Source organism: Leptopilina boulardi, unplaced genomic scaffold, assembly GCF_019393585.1.
Source record: "Leptopilina boulardi isolate dan_hultmark-lab unplaced genomic scaffold, ZJU_Lbou_2.1 LbouV2_51, whole genome shotgun sequence".
NCBI lineage: Eukaryota > Metazoa > Arthropoda > Insecta > Hymenoptera > Figitidae > Leptopilina > Leptopilina boulardi.
The window spans coordinates 1,049,991-1,066,095 of NW_026137996.1; the positions used below are offsets into that span (position 1 = coordinate 1,049,991).

The 16,105-nt window shown below is 23.5% G+C and overlaps 1 protein-coding gene across 4 annotated transcripts in view; it reads right to left on the reverse strand.

Moving 5' to 3' along the window:
• The window catches only part of LOC127289823 (uncharacterized), a 116,631-nt gene that overhangs the window by 84,511 nt on the left and 16,015 nt on the right, over window positions 1-16,105 (reverse strand). The gene's annotated exons all lie outside the window — the stretch shown is intronic.

A 16,105-nucleotide genomic window follows, 5' to 3' on the forward strand; every position in this document is an offset into this window, starting at 1 on the left:
TGGCACCAAATCTCCCGATGTACTCACTTGATAGACATTTGTAATATCTGTATAAAAATTACAATTAAAATTTTTGTTATATTTAAGGTCTAAAAAAATTTTATGAACAACAAAAATCATGTCCTATAACTGTGAAAACAATAATAAAACTTTTACTAACCATTAAGCGATCGAAAACTTGACGAAGACTGACACATTTCTATGTCATTAGATATTTCCTTTACATTAAGGACATCCATTTTTTTATAAAATGTGATGAATCCTGTATAAAAGCATATATACTAAGATATAAAAAACATCTAATCAATTGACAAATTAAATTAACAATTGTGATAGTTGCGAATTCAGGAGAAATATAGCTGATGTTTGAATTAAATTGAATTAAAACTCTGAATTAAATTTGTTACTAATGTACTAATATTACTAATATTGCTTTATTATTATTATTATTATTTTAATTAATATTATTTTATTAATAATCGACATACTATTGATAATTTTTATAATATGTCAAAATTAATAACCTAACCTATAAAAAGTTTTGTTTTTATGCTGCTATATTTAAACTGTGTAGAATTAAATTTGGGTGTTATTCCCCAAAAAAGTAAGATAAGGTAGAAAATAGTCATGGAGATGATTAAAAATATATATTTGTTATATACTTACCAAATAATATAAAAATCTTAATCAATTAATACCGGCAAAACATGTGGTCTGACGTAAATCACAATACACGCACACACTCACAGGTTTCGACTTCTCGCGCGCATTCTATCGATGAATGGAAAGGGAAGGCAGGCGTGGCCAAAACGCAGGTTGCAAGAATTTATACACCAAAAAGGAAGAAGTTCTTGCTATTTTAGGTAGACTATATGTCGTACTTCGCGGGCATCAACTTTATGCTTTTAAAGTACGTCACTATTACTATAAGAGTATAACCATTATACTTATTTAGTATAGACTTGCTTTAAACTAAAAAAGCATTATTTCATACTTTAATAGGTAAACAAAATTATATACTATTAAAGGATAAAGCAGTTTGGTGCTAAAATAGTTAGTTTGTTTTTTCCGTGTAGTTTTCGAAATATTTAAAATAAATTTTTAATTTTTTTAGAATTTTGCTACTTTTGGAACTATTGTAAAATAGTTCAGCAAAATTATATATTTAATAAATAGTATAGGTAAAATAGTATATATTTATAATATTATATTCTACATTTTCAATTTTCCATTTGCCATTAAAAGTTATTCTTTTGTTAACTTTTTCTGTTTTTTTTTCTTTTTTTCTTTTTCTAAACTTGGATCGTAAGTCCAATCCAACTTCTCACCTTGCTTCGTTAGGTCAAAGTAAATTATAGAATTTACTCTTGTAACAACCTCTTGAGAAACGTAAGTTTCTACATTGATGATGAATTCCAACTCTGATTGGTTTATGTGGTTTAAAATATCTCATCCATTTCAAAATTTCATCTAGTATTTAAATTATTATTTAGAAAGAAAATTTAATTTATTATTTTTTAATCATCAGTGATGATTTCAAAATCATCACTGATTAAATGAAATTTAATTGATTAAAAAAAATTATTTTATTCAAATACACAATTACTTGACTATTATCAAATAAATATTTGAATTAAAGAAATATTTACTTAAATCAAATAATTTTTATTTGAATTAAATAAATTTTTTTTAAATATTGAAAATTTTTAGAGATAAAAATTTATATTGATTTATATATATATATAAATTATGAAATTTATTTTAATCGCATTTAAAAAAAGAAAATTTCTACATTTATAAATTATTGCATTTTTATCTCAGCAATTTCCATAGGGCAAGAATTGTAGACATTTAGCAGACGATGCAAAAGTTGGCTTCAACATCTGTGTTGAGTTCAAGTTTAAAAGGCAAGCGCTTATACATGAATGATTCAGTATGTATATAAAATGTGTCTTGCAATCATTTTCAATAAATCCGTATATCTTTTTTTTTTCTTCACAAAGATTCTGGAAATATTGCAAAAGTGACTTGAACAATTTTTTTTTAACTTTAAAAAAAAAATCGTTACTGACAAGTTGACGTGTATGTAATTAATATATCGTACTTTTTTTTTTGTACAATTTGCATGTAAAGTGGTTTATACTGAAATTCTCAGAATCACTGTCTGACTAGTGACGAATGACTTTTGAAGCTTAAATCGTATTTGGTATATATCCGGAAGCTCTCTAGGTAATAAAAGTTTCTTTGAAGGGGAAGAACGCATTCTGTCCTTTGCAGATTCATGTTCGTGAGATTTTTCAAAATGTCAAGGTTTTCGTTGAGTCGAGTTTTAAGTTGAGTCGATTGAAAATCATACCCAAAGGATTTCGTCTATATCGAAGTTAAGGGAAAAAAAAAAAAATTGTAAGGAATAAGAGAAATTCTTGAAAATTTATTTTGGAGAAAGTAAATCATTTTGTTATCTTCGTGTTTTCGTAAAATCGATGTAAGTTCTTGTGAAAAGAATTTGGTACATTAGTTAATATATATATTTCCTTTATTGAAATATTGAAAAAGAATTTTCGTTTTGTTTGGTAATTTTTCATTTGTTTTTCTATAATTATTTTATTTCCATTTCTTTTTGTATTATATAAGAAATTATTGTATTTATTTTCACGAAATTTTGTTTACTTGAACGAAATATTTTGTGATTTCACTCTTGTGTTTTACTGAGTAGAAACAAAATTATTGGTCGTATCTCACAGTCATTTGAACAAAATTGTTAGTTGTTTAGTTGCAAAGTAGGTTGAACTATTAAAACTGGCGACTGTCCAGAAGCTTTAAAGGTCGAATATCTCTTATTCCTATTTCATTTCCAATATTGTACTTTCATCATCACCTTTTGAATTTCAACACCAGATGTACACCACATACAATGAAAGTAAAGTTTCCTTCATATATATACCTATATAAAAGAACTTTTTCATTCAAGATATGTTCCAAAAGCATTTTGTTGAGGCTCTTAAAATAACATTTTCAAAGGATTTTTATAACATGTGTAGGTGTTTTTTTTCTATATTTCCTTTATACTCGAAAAGAATTTAGTTGGAAAAAAAATTATTTATTGTTAACTTAAAAAGTATAAAATTGCAACAAATTGATACAAATTTTGGTCCCATTTTGCGATACTTCCAAAAAAAAACTGTGATTCTAATTTTCGAATAACTCGTTTTTTTGTAATGATTTTTTTTTAATGAAAAAAAATACACTCTAATTATTTTCCAAAACAAAATAAAACAGACGTGAAATTCAATTAAAAGAGATTACATATATATACTTTTTATTTTAAACTGTAACAAGAAAGTTTTGTTGATTCATTTCTAGATAAAAAGAGAAAAAAAAACCATTTTAATGAGTTTCAGGAAGAAAAAGAAACTTCTCAAAAAGTTTTGTCTTAACAATTACAGTCAAATTCTATTTTCACCCCCCCCCCTTTTTTTTACAAAATATATAAAGGTTTATTTTTATATATTGGATATATGATTTTTGTTTGTTCAAAAAAGAATGATTGAATCTCCTATACTAAACAAACAAAAATAAGTTTTTTTAAAAAAAAATTTGTTTGTTTTAATTATATAAAAATTACTTTTGCTCACTTCTTATATTCAAGAACGATTAATGATTCGAGTAAAATGAACAGAATTTCTTTCTAAAGAACAAAAAAAAGGAAAAAGATTTTCTTTTACAAAAAATATAGAGAAGCACATAATTGTTAACTACACGAAACGCGTGAGCAACTTTTAAAGTACTATATTATTAAGAGCATAATTTATAGTCAGGACTATAAATTAGACTAAAGTGGCATTATTTAGGGTGAAAGGTTTAACCGCAAGAGCTGCAAAAAAAAGTCCATTACAAAAATCTCTATTCACAAAAAAAAAGAGAATTGGTATATCTTCTTTGCTAATTTAACGATGCTTAAATTACTTTTCCATGTATAAAACTGATATTATATTTTACTATGTTGGGAGCCAAAAATCCCAGTAATTATCTCTCTAAATCTGAATTAAACTGAAAAAAAAATAATTTTATTTTCTATTCAAATAATCGATTACCTCTATTATCAAATAAAAATTTTCTTGCATCAAATAATTTTTATTTGAATTAAATAAACTGTATATTTGAACAAATAATTTAAATAAATATAATTGATTAAACTAATATAATGATTTAATAAAAATAAATATTTATATTTGATAATATAGTCGTCATAATTGATTATTTGAATCAAATAAATTTTTTTTAGGTAAAAAATTTCGTATAGTAAATTGTACTAACTGTAATAATCTTTAAATATAATATTATAATCGATGATATAAGAAACAGGGATAAAAAAAATACCTAAGTTTATTACACTTGACGAAGAAAAAGAAAATTTGATGTATATAAGAGTTTTAAGAGAGTGAAAGATATGTTTTTATATGACAAGATAAAATTGCGGAAATGTCAGTTGCATCATTGCAATGCAGGTTCTTTTTTTTCGTGGGAGTTTTATTATCTCTCACGTCCTCGTTCACTCTCCATAAATTCAAATTTTATTCGACTCGTGAAATACGATTTTTTTTTTTTTTTTTTTTCCTTTTACTAACGTCACTTCCGATCGATGACTCTGGATGCTTCATTCGTTTATGGATCACTTTCCAATTGAGTAATATTTTTAGTTTCCCTGTAATATGTGTGTGGGCAGATGAGATATATAAAACGGCGGGCAATGGTATAAAAGTATATATCTCAAGGGGTAAAAGTGCTGAAGAAGCAAACTTTTTAGCATAAATTCTCGTGTCCATATTTTTCTTTTTTTTTTTTTTTGCTCATTCCCTTTCTTTTAGAGAGATTATCCATTCCCTTGTATAATGAGAACACAGACATTTTTACGGTTTACTCTTTGTTTAAAATTTCTCGTTGTGTGTATATATTTTTTATGTATAAATAGACATGACCTTAAAGGAATAAGAAAAAGTATAAGTTTACAATATTTTTTTGAAAGGGATAAATATAAATTTAAAAAAAATAAATAAATACACCCAAAGAAATTATATATGGACTATTCTACGTGAAATTTACCTATGACATTTTAAATTCTGTAAATTTATAATTTTTTCGATTTTAATAGAAATAAAAGGTTTACGTATTTTTTTAAATTTATTTTTTATTACCAACACAGAAATCTACCCTATCGACTGATGGTAAAACAGTTTCTTAAAAATAAAAAATATAAAAAAATTACCGACACAGAAATCTACCTTACCGACTGATGGCAAAAAAGATATTTTGAAAAATTAAAATATAAAAATACCGACACAGAAATCTACCTTACCGACTGATAGTAAAAACAGATTTTTTTGAAAAAATTAAAATATAAAAAATACCGACACAAAATTCTACCTTACCGACTGATGGTGAAACAGTTTCTTAAAAATAAAAAATATGTAAAATTACCTACACAGAAATCTACCTTACCGACTGATGATAAAACAGTTTCTTTAAAATTAAAAATATATAAAATTACCTACACAGAAATCTACCTTACCGACTGATGCCAAAACAGATTTTTGAAAAATTAAAAAATAAAAAATACCGACACAGAAATCTACCTTACCGACTGATAGTAAATATTTTTAAAATATAAAAAATTACCGACGCAGAAATCTACCTTACCGACTGGTGGTTAAACAGTTTCTTAAAAATAAAAAATATAAAAAAATTACCGACACAAAAATCTACCTTACCGACTGATAGTAATTTTTTTGAGAAAATTCTAGAATTTTTTTTACCATCAGTCGGTGAGGTAGATGTCTGTGTCGGTATTTTTTATATTTCCATTTTTCCAAAACCTTTTTTTTACCTTCAGTCGGTAAGGTAGATTTCTATGTCGGTAAAGTCTTATATTTTTCATTTTACAAGTATATATTATATTTATTTATATATTTATATTTGATTTATTTATATTTGATTTTAAAAAAATATTTCTTTGGGTGTATTTTTTTTTTTATTTGACTTTGTTCACTTTGTAAATTGTTTTTTCTTTTTTGACAATTTGTTTTTGAAAATTCTTTAGTAAAATACATTTCTTTAAATAGAAAAAGAATAGTTTTGTTTTTATTGCAACGTCAAATAAAACGTTTCCGGTATGTGTTGAGATAATCACACATGGGCAATAAAAGTAGAAGTCAACTGCCGTTTAGAAAATATATAGATGTCCTTATCGAATTCGGTTACCAGTGATTACGTCTTTTGACTAGATATATTGTTCTCGTAATTTCAAATCTAATTGCTTCATCTTTTCCTGATATGGCTTATCTTTACATTTTTACATCTTCAATATATATATATATAATAGATTTGCCATTTGTTAAGTACAAAGCAAAATTGGCATTTAATTTATCGTTTATATTTTGATGAATTTATTTAAAATTTGTTGAATTTTGCATATTTTTTTTTTTCTGAAGCGCATATAAATTTTGAAAGGTCTTTTTGAGCGTCAAAAAAGAGTTAATTAGAAAGAATAATTATTTACATTTATAAAGTGGAAATGTCGCTTTGCGCTTTCTTTATAATTAAATATTGTGACAAGGGTCTCACGATACAATAATTTAAGAAGTAGGTCACAGATTCTTGTGACTGGACTATTAAGAGATTTAAACTATAATCAAATTACTTTATAATAATTTCCGTAGAAAATAAAATTGATAAGATCGCTATATAGATACTTGATAAAAAAGTTAATAAATTTCATAAATTTTAATTAAATTTTGAAATAACAAAAATAGATTGTTTAGAATTTATATGTATTTGTAGGGAAAAAAAAATATTTTTCTTTTTCTATACAAAAATATTTTCTCTTACTTCTTGTGTGGTTTTTCTGTTTTTCTAATTTTATTTCTTTGCATCAATTTTATGTTCTGAATTTTCTTATTTCTGGGTTTTAGAGCATAGAAAGAAAAGAACTTATAAAGTACTTTTTTTTTGCAATAAACAAACTGTAATTAACAATTTAATGGATTTTTTTATGAGGAATCCAGAGTATTGTATCAAATCAGAGAAAAATTAGAAAAAAAAGTCTGAGAACTTTTATTATAAAAGAAATTAGTATTTTTTTTTATAGTTTTGTAATTTTCCACTCAGAAAAAAATAGATTCCAAACTAAAAATTACTTTTACTACTGATTCTTTTAGAGAGAAATTTTATTTAAAAAGAAAACTATATGATTAAAATTTCACAGAATTTAAAAAAGTTAATAATTTTCGTTAATTTATTCTATCTTACTAAAACTGACTTCCACTATAAAAAAAATTCTATAAAAAAATACTGTTAGACTGAAATTTACTTTTACTATAGTGACTGAAAAAAATTAGACATTTATTTATTAAGTTATGTCTGAATAAAAGTGACATTTACCACTGATGTAAATTTACAGACATTCATAAAAGTAATGTCTGACTATAACCGACTTTTACTACTGTTCATAAATTAAATAAATATTTATTTTAAAAAATTATAACAAAAAAAATTTTTCTAGGGAGAATTTATCCACTGATTGTTGTAAAAAATATTATTTTAAAAATTTATAAAATAAAAAAAATAATTTTATCAAAATTGTATAAAGAGAATTTAAAGAAATTAGAAATTAATTACTGATGCAATAATTAGCAATTTGTAAAAGTTATGTCTGATTAAAACCGACTTTTATACTATACTGATTTCTAAAAAAAATTTATTTCTCTCAATTTAATAATTTCGTAAAATTTTTTACTCTGGGAAAAATATAAGAGAAAGAAAAAGGAGTTTTGAATTATTTATCTAAAATCTTCATTAACTGAAAATAGCCCCTTATCAAAACACTACTATTTTGAACTTGAATGAATTTTCGAGGAGAGATTGGATTATATTATTAGATTATTATAATACCATATATGCTGTAGATTCTTGAGAATCAGAATTCAAGCATGGATAAAGAGTTTATATAGTGCGGGTTGGTTAGTGAAAAGTATATAGATTTCCTTCGCAGCTTTGAAATTAATTTTCATCTCTATTCAACACAAAGCATATACTTTTGTTAATTATACTAGCCCGTCTAATTACAACACAAAGAGCGCGCTATAATACGAAATTATTTCTCTCACGTATGATGAATTCTATTGAAATATATAACTTGCATATAGGAATTATTATACATATCTTATAAAATTTGATTTTTCTCATTAATTTTCAACACTTGAAACTTTTACTTTTTTTTACTTTTGCAGTTTTACAAAATTGCAATTAAGCAAAAATTATTTTACAACAATTTTGAATATTACATTGAAAAACAAATTTATTTCAATAATCGGTTATTAAATAAATATTTACTTGAACGAAATATAATTTTTATTTGATCTAAATAAACTAATAATTTATGTATTTTAAATAAATACGATTTTATTGACTTATATAATAATTATTTGATACATATAAATAATTATTTGTTACAAATAAATATTTATTTGATATAATAGTCGATTATTTTGAATCAAATAATTGTTTTCTTTTCAAGAAAAAATTTAATTAAAGTTTTTTAAAATATTTTTTTGTATTAAATAAATATTGTTACATTTATTATTAAATTAAATTTATTTTACTTCTATTTATTTATTTCTTTTTATTTATTTATTTTTTTTTTTAATTTATTTTGTTTTACTTTATTGTATTTATTTTTTTGAATATTGTGTAATTTATATATTTTATGATTTTGTTAACATGTGTGTTCAAAAGCATTTTTCGTTAATGATTTTGATAAATCGTTGGAAAATAAATTTTCCATTATCATAGAACTTTCAAAGTCAATATATATTGGTTATTGGTTTTCGACTTATTCTTCTGTTCTTTTTTCCCAAAAAAAAAAGTAGTGAAATATTATCGCGCTTTATAGCCCAAGGAGAAACGCTTATTAGTTATTATCTTATTAAAAATTTCCACGAAAATTTTTCTTAATAAACAAGTTTTTTTTTTGCTAATTATTTAAAATAATTTAATTTAATTTAGAATTTTTAGAATTTTTTTCTTATTAGCCTGTTTTTATTTTAAAAAAAAGCCACTTGGAAATTCGAGTAAAATTAGGTCAATTATTAATAATCGTAATTATTTCCCTATATGTTAATATATGGAAAAAATCGTTTTTTTTTTTTTTCAAAAAAAATTTTGAAACATATCACGTCAGCTGTACGTACGTTGCATTTTTGATTTTTCGATCCTTCTTTTATGCAAACAAAAAATTATGAATGTTGTATGGATATCGATTTAAATATAGGAGCTTCTTATAAAAGACTCTTGAAGAGTCTTTTTTTCTTTTCTCTTTGAATAATTTTTCCCTCGAGAAAGAAAATTGCAGTTATTCCACAGTTAACGAAGATGAGATTAAAAAGAAATGAAACTCTATTTGCTGTTTAAGAAATTCGATTCTCTTGTATTTATTTTTAAAAGCAAATATTTTTTTTTTTTTCTTTTAATGTGCTACTGTTTCTGTTTATTTGATTTTTATAAAGAATTATAAAAATATACTATAGTTTAATTCGAAGTTTTGAAAAAAAGAGAATTAATTAAAAACTTAATATAATAGTTAATTATTAATGCAACCTCGGTGAGTAAATTTTTGGAGCTTTAATTTTATAGAGAGAGAAAATTCATTTTTATTTGAGTAAAATTTACCTTCTGATGAATGTCTGTCATTCAAACTTTTTATTAAAAAATCGACTAAAAACTTTTCGCATTTGTATAAAGTACATTTTTTTTTATTTTTAATTTCTTTTTAATTCAGCGTGAATAAATTTTTTTTGTTTTTGTTCATGTAACTTTGATTTATTTTATATAGGAAAAGCTTCTTCAGAAATAAAGTGGTATTTTTATATTACAGTTCCGGAATATTTATCTTTATATGAAATATATAATAAGTGTGCTATATATTTATATATAAAACGTAGTTCCGTGAGTTCTCTTGACTCAATTATTCGTTCTGGGAAATGTACTAGACCACTAGACCCAGTTGGCATAGTGGAATAATATGTAAATTTGCACTATTTGTCGGAGAAATAAGCAATCAAGAAAGGGCAGTTGCTCAGTTTGTATATTTCTCAATGCGTTTTACACGTATGCACATTTTCATATATATATATACAAGTTTACACTTCCGGTATTTTATTATTATGTCAGCACCGCACGAATGACTGCTCAAAGCTTAATATACTTTTCAAAAGAAAAAAAAATGACCGTACGAAAAAAAAAATTTATTTGATTCAAATAATCGATTACTTGACTATTATCAAATAAATATTTATTTGTATTAAATAAATAAATAATTATTTAATAAATAAATTAAATAGTATTTGTTTCAAAAAATTATTGGTTCAAATATAATTTATTTAATTCAAATAAAAATTACTTGATTCAAGTAAATATTTATTTGATATTAGTCAAGTAATCGAGTTATTGAATCAAATAAATTTTTTTTTCAGTGCGTGACTCTTATTTTTATATTCAGTAGCAAATATTGAAAGTGTTATTTTAATGCGAGCATTCACCTTTTTCAGGAACCGAATAAAAATATATTTTTATTACACCAGGAAATAATTACCATTTTTCCATTGGTGAAAATTTCGGTTTTTTTTTTGGTAATTTAATTTTTTTTTTTTTTTTTTTGTTCGTGTGTGAATTTATTTAGAGAAAATGTATGTAAAAGTTTTCCGCTAAACAACGCTGACGCGATTGCCTAAACGAAACGATCACTTTTGTGTATTTTATCTACAACATTTAGCTGACGACATTGAATTTATTGCGGAAGCAAAAAGCAGATTTTCATAAATATTCATAACTATTCTATTTATTCTCAGCACGCCTCATAGAAAATGCTTTCAGCACTTTTCATATCTGTCGACATTTGATAGTAAAAATTGCAAAAATTACTGTTTACAAGGAAAAATTATATTTCTTCAATTAATGATCTCGCAAACTTCTTTTATCTCGCTTAGGAAATTAATAAATATTATATTAATAATATTAATTATTATTAAGAAATTATTATATTATATTATTATATTTTTATATATTTAAATAGGAAAAAAAAATTTCATCGATTAATATATATATATAACTGGCATCTAATTAAAATTGAAATTTTTTCTAATAGACTTTTCTCAAAAAAAAAATTTTTTTTTTCTTTCTATTTCTAAATATCGTGCTCTGTTGTATATAGAAGTGCGATAAAAATTCTCATTACTTAATTACTTCATGTATCATTTAATTCCTTCGTGACCTACAAGCCTCAATTTATTCCGAGTACAAGCCCCTTCGAGTGCGAAAACCTGTATAATCAGCTGGGTCGACCTCTCTTCTCAAACATTGCCAGGACTCCTTCATCCCTTGCTATTTTAAATCTCATAAAAATGCATTGCACAACGTCAGCTCATTAGATTCTATCTATATGATGTATAAAATTTACAATAGAATTTATCGCCAAAAAAAAAATCTATCTTTCAATTGCTCTGTTAACTTTTTTTTTGAATCTGGTATAATTAGTTTTTTGTTTTTTCTTATTTATTACTTCAATTAATTATTCCCTTAAATTTCTATTATTTTTATTATTATTAATTATTAATTATTAATTATTAATTATTAATTACATTAATAATAAATAAATATATAATAATATTAATAAAAAAAAAATGGAAGAAAATTATTTTATTTTTGTATTTTATAATTTTTTTCATGTGTTCCAATAATCCATAAATTTGAAATTGACATTTTTTTTTTCCTCCCAGAGCGCGATGCAGGCCATAATTTTTTATTATTTTAAATTAATTTGTACTTTGACGTGGACACAAAGGTAGAGAAAAGTTAGCAGATTAAGATGCATGGAAAGGTATAGAGGAGAGAACTTGTTTTCAACGAAGTTACACTGTGATAGAACATAATTCTCAAAGGCTGTCTCTACTTTTTCTTCCTTTTATAAACCTTTCGCACTCCTTTCATTTTCACTAAACACGATAGTGAGTGTCAATTTACTTCATTTAGCGTCTTTTTTAAATCGACTATTTTACAATGTATATATATATAAAAGTTGAACCATATAAAAATTCACTATTTTTTTTTTCATTCTCATCCTTTTAAGTATTTCAAAATTATAATTTATAAAATTATATCTATTAAAATTGAAAAATTAGAAATTTTTTCAAAAAATCTGAAATTTATTTTAACTAAACTCAGCATCCGCTGGACCAATCAAAAAGTGCGCCATAAATTTTTTTTTTCGTGACACCCAGGTATTAAGACTTTGGTGATATTTCGGAGAGAAAATCTCTCATAAATTTGAAAAAAACGAAAATTTTTCCAAAAACAAAAATCCATTATAAAAAAATGTATATGGGCATAAGTTACAGCCAATTTTGTCTATTTTTTGATTCCATATGGCACTTATTAACTATTAAACATAGGAGACCACAAATGTATAAAAAAAACCTTCAATATTGTCGAAAAAAGTAAAAAAAATTTTACTACAAGGTTAAAACTTATTTTTTAAAATAAAAATCGATTACCGACACAGAAATCTACATTATCGACTGATGGTAAAAGCAGGAAATATGATATTTCACGGAGAAAAAAGATTTCTTTTATAAAATAACTTTTACTACTTTCAGAGTAAAACTGGACCAACTCGAAGTTTCTGCGCATCTCTGGCAATTTTTACTCGAAAAATAGTAAAATTTACTCTAGAAATAGTAAAACTTACTACGGAAACAGTAAAATTTACTACAGAAATAATAAATTTTACTATTTTTGGAGTAAAAATTGCCAGAGATGCGCAGAAACTTCGAGTTGGTCCAGTTTTACTCTGAAAGTAGTAAAAATTACTTTTTCTTTTTCTCCGTGTTTAAAAAATTACCGACATAGAAATCTACATTACCGACTGATGGTAAACGCAGGAAATATGATATTATAAAAAATTACCGACATAGAAATCTACATTACCAACTGATGGTAAAGTAGGAAATTTGATATTTAAAAAAATTACCGACATAGAAATCTACATTACCGACTGATAGTAAAACAAATTTCAAAATTAAAAAATTCTTCCTCGTAACCGTCAGTCGATAATGTAGATTTTTGTACCGGTGATTGATTTTTATTTTTAAAAAAAATAAGTTTTAACCTTGTATTAAAAAAATATTACTTTTTTCGATAATATTGAAGGTTTTTTTTAACATTTGTGGTCTCCTATGTTTAATAGTTAATAAGTACCATATGTTATCAGTAAATAAACAAAATTTGCTGTAATTTAAGCCCATATAGAACTTTCTTTAATTAAATCTTGAAAAATCTTGAAAAGCGCGACTTTTGTAGCTAAATGGTTTAAAAAAAATATATATATATATATATTTATATAAAAAGAAGTATTGAATTATGGTTCATAAAAAAAAACTAACGATTCCATTAACGACAGCCTTTTCATACGACAAACTATTTTTAAAGTCCCATAAAATATTGTGACATAATTTACTTTACTTAAAAACTTGGACAGATTTACGTGCGAAATAAAAAAAATAAAAGTTCAAAGTTGCCATGGAGAAAACGATATTTCTGTCTACACTAATATATTTAAACACTAAATATAGACTGAATAAAAATTTTGGTTTTATAAAATCAAAAAATAATTTTTATTTTTATTTCAAAGTGTATAAGTTTGTTCGAATATTCTAGTTTCCATGATAAAGTTCTACAGTTTCCGAGGAAATAAATTTTCAATGTATATGTGTTTCAACATTTCTTTTCAATTTTCTTTTTTTGATATTTTCGTATTTTATTTTTCAATAACAGAAACTTTTTTTTTTCGTTTCTTTTCTTATTATTTTCAACTTTTAGAAATAAAAATCTTGTTTGAATATTATGAAAGTGCTAAAGTGTTTCGTGTGCTTTTACTCACTTGGAAGTCAAGTCACGCCCGAAAATTATAATATCTCAATTACAAACTTTAGCTAATTCTGCATGAAGCTAAAATCAGTTTCACGTGTGCATAACAAATTTTAGTCTTATATGTAGTGATTTCTTTTTTTATTACTTTTGCCTATATTAAATATTATACAGCAGTTTTGACATATGGAAAAATTGACACACTGAAAAAAAAATTTATTTGATTCAAATAACTTGACTATTATGAAATAAATATTTACTTGAACCAAATAATTTTTATTTGAATTAAATAAATTGTATTTGAACGAATAATTTCTGTATTTGAAATAAATACAATTTAATTGATTCAAATAATAATTATTTGTTATAAATAAATATTTATTTGATAGAAATAAATATTTATTTAATACAAAAAAATATTTATTTGACACAAATAAATATTTATTTGATAATAGTCAAATAATCGAGTATTTGAATCAAATAAATTTTTTTTGAGTGCAATTTCTTTTTTTTTAAATATTAGAATAGAAAAAAAAAGTTTTCATAAATGTAAACAAATTTTGATATTCTTGTTTTATTATATATAAGAATAGAATTATTTTCGATAATTTTTAAAAGCAGTAATATTGTCCATATTTATATATATACAAAATTCAATGAGTAATTGCCAATCAGCTTTGAATGAAGATTCGTAGCAAATGAGGAGGTTCAAAATAACACATCACTGACTATAAATACGTTTTAATCACGTCTAGTTTATTAATGTGTAAAGTGAATAGAAGGGTTTCAGTAACCAATCCACTCATAATCAGGCATAAACTTGTGCATTCACTTCACGTACAAAGCCAGCTTTAGTAGTGTGATATGAAATTTGTTGCAAAAAAAAAAAATAAATAAATAAATACAAAAAAAAATTATTACATTTTTTAAATATAATAATAAATTTTTTTTTTTTTTTTGAATTAAAACATTCATAAATTATTGAGACGCAGGATTATTCCATAAAAATCATAATTTTTTTTTTTCATTTTAAAGAATTCTATTAATAATTATTTTTTAGACGAATTTTTATTTTTTGAATATATCGTTTGAGAGAATTTATTTTTTTTAAACAAATTTGTACTTTACAGAATTTTTACAGAATTTTTAGGTAATTTTTATTTAGTAAAATTTTTATTTCACTGAATTTTGCGCTTTACATAATTTTTTATTTAAAAGAATTCTGATTTAATCAAATTTTCATTTAGGAGACTTCTCATTTAATAGAATTTTATTCGAATTTTTAAATGCTAAAATTTCCAATTCACCGAATTTTAATTTGTCCAAATTTTTATTTGACACGAATTTTTAATTTGATATAGAATTCTTAAATTTTCATTTATCCGAAATTGCGAATGAACAAACAAAATATAATTAACAGAAAAATTTTGCCACTGTTTTAAAAAAATTTACCAATCACAATTTTCTTGATAATTTTTTTATTGCGGTCAATATTTAAAAATTGCGCCAAAATTTTTCTGTTGTATATTCGGTAATTTGCAATTTTGGACAAATGAAGATTCGTATATATGAATTATATAAAATAAGAATTTGTGTAAATAAAAATTCAAAAAAATGAAGGTTTTAAGTAAAAAATTTTTTAAAAAGAAATTCTGTTTATTTATTTAATACATATATCCCCGCAGTCCTTGAGGACCATAAACGGGTAACAATTTAATTTAATGAAATTTAATTAAATAAAATTTCATTTAATTAGGTAACTATTTAATTTGAAAAATGAAAATTCATTTAAAAAAATAATTTCACCTAAAATTTAAAAATAAAATTTTTATTAAAATTCTTTAAATTAAAAATGTTAATTTATTATTTTTATGAATTAATCATTTTTGCTTTTTACAATATTGTTTTGAAATTATAATATAAAATTGTGTAAGTTTTCCTCTCAATATAAGAATATACGATTTTTCTGTTCCGCGCAAACGGAAGTTATTTAGTTTCTTGTTTTTTTTTTTTTTTTTTAAACAAAAACTTAGCTATTTTTCAAGTGTGACGTTAACATGACATGCAATTTTCAAGATAAACTTTTGCTACCTGTTCTTAGGTAAATATAGGTTTCTTTAAAAAACAGCTT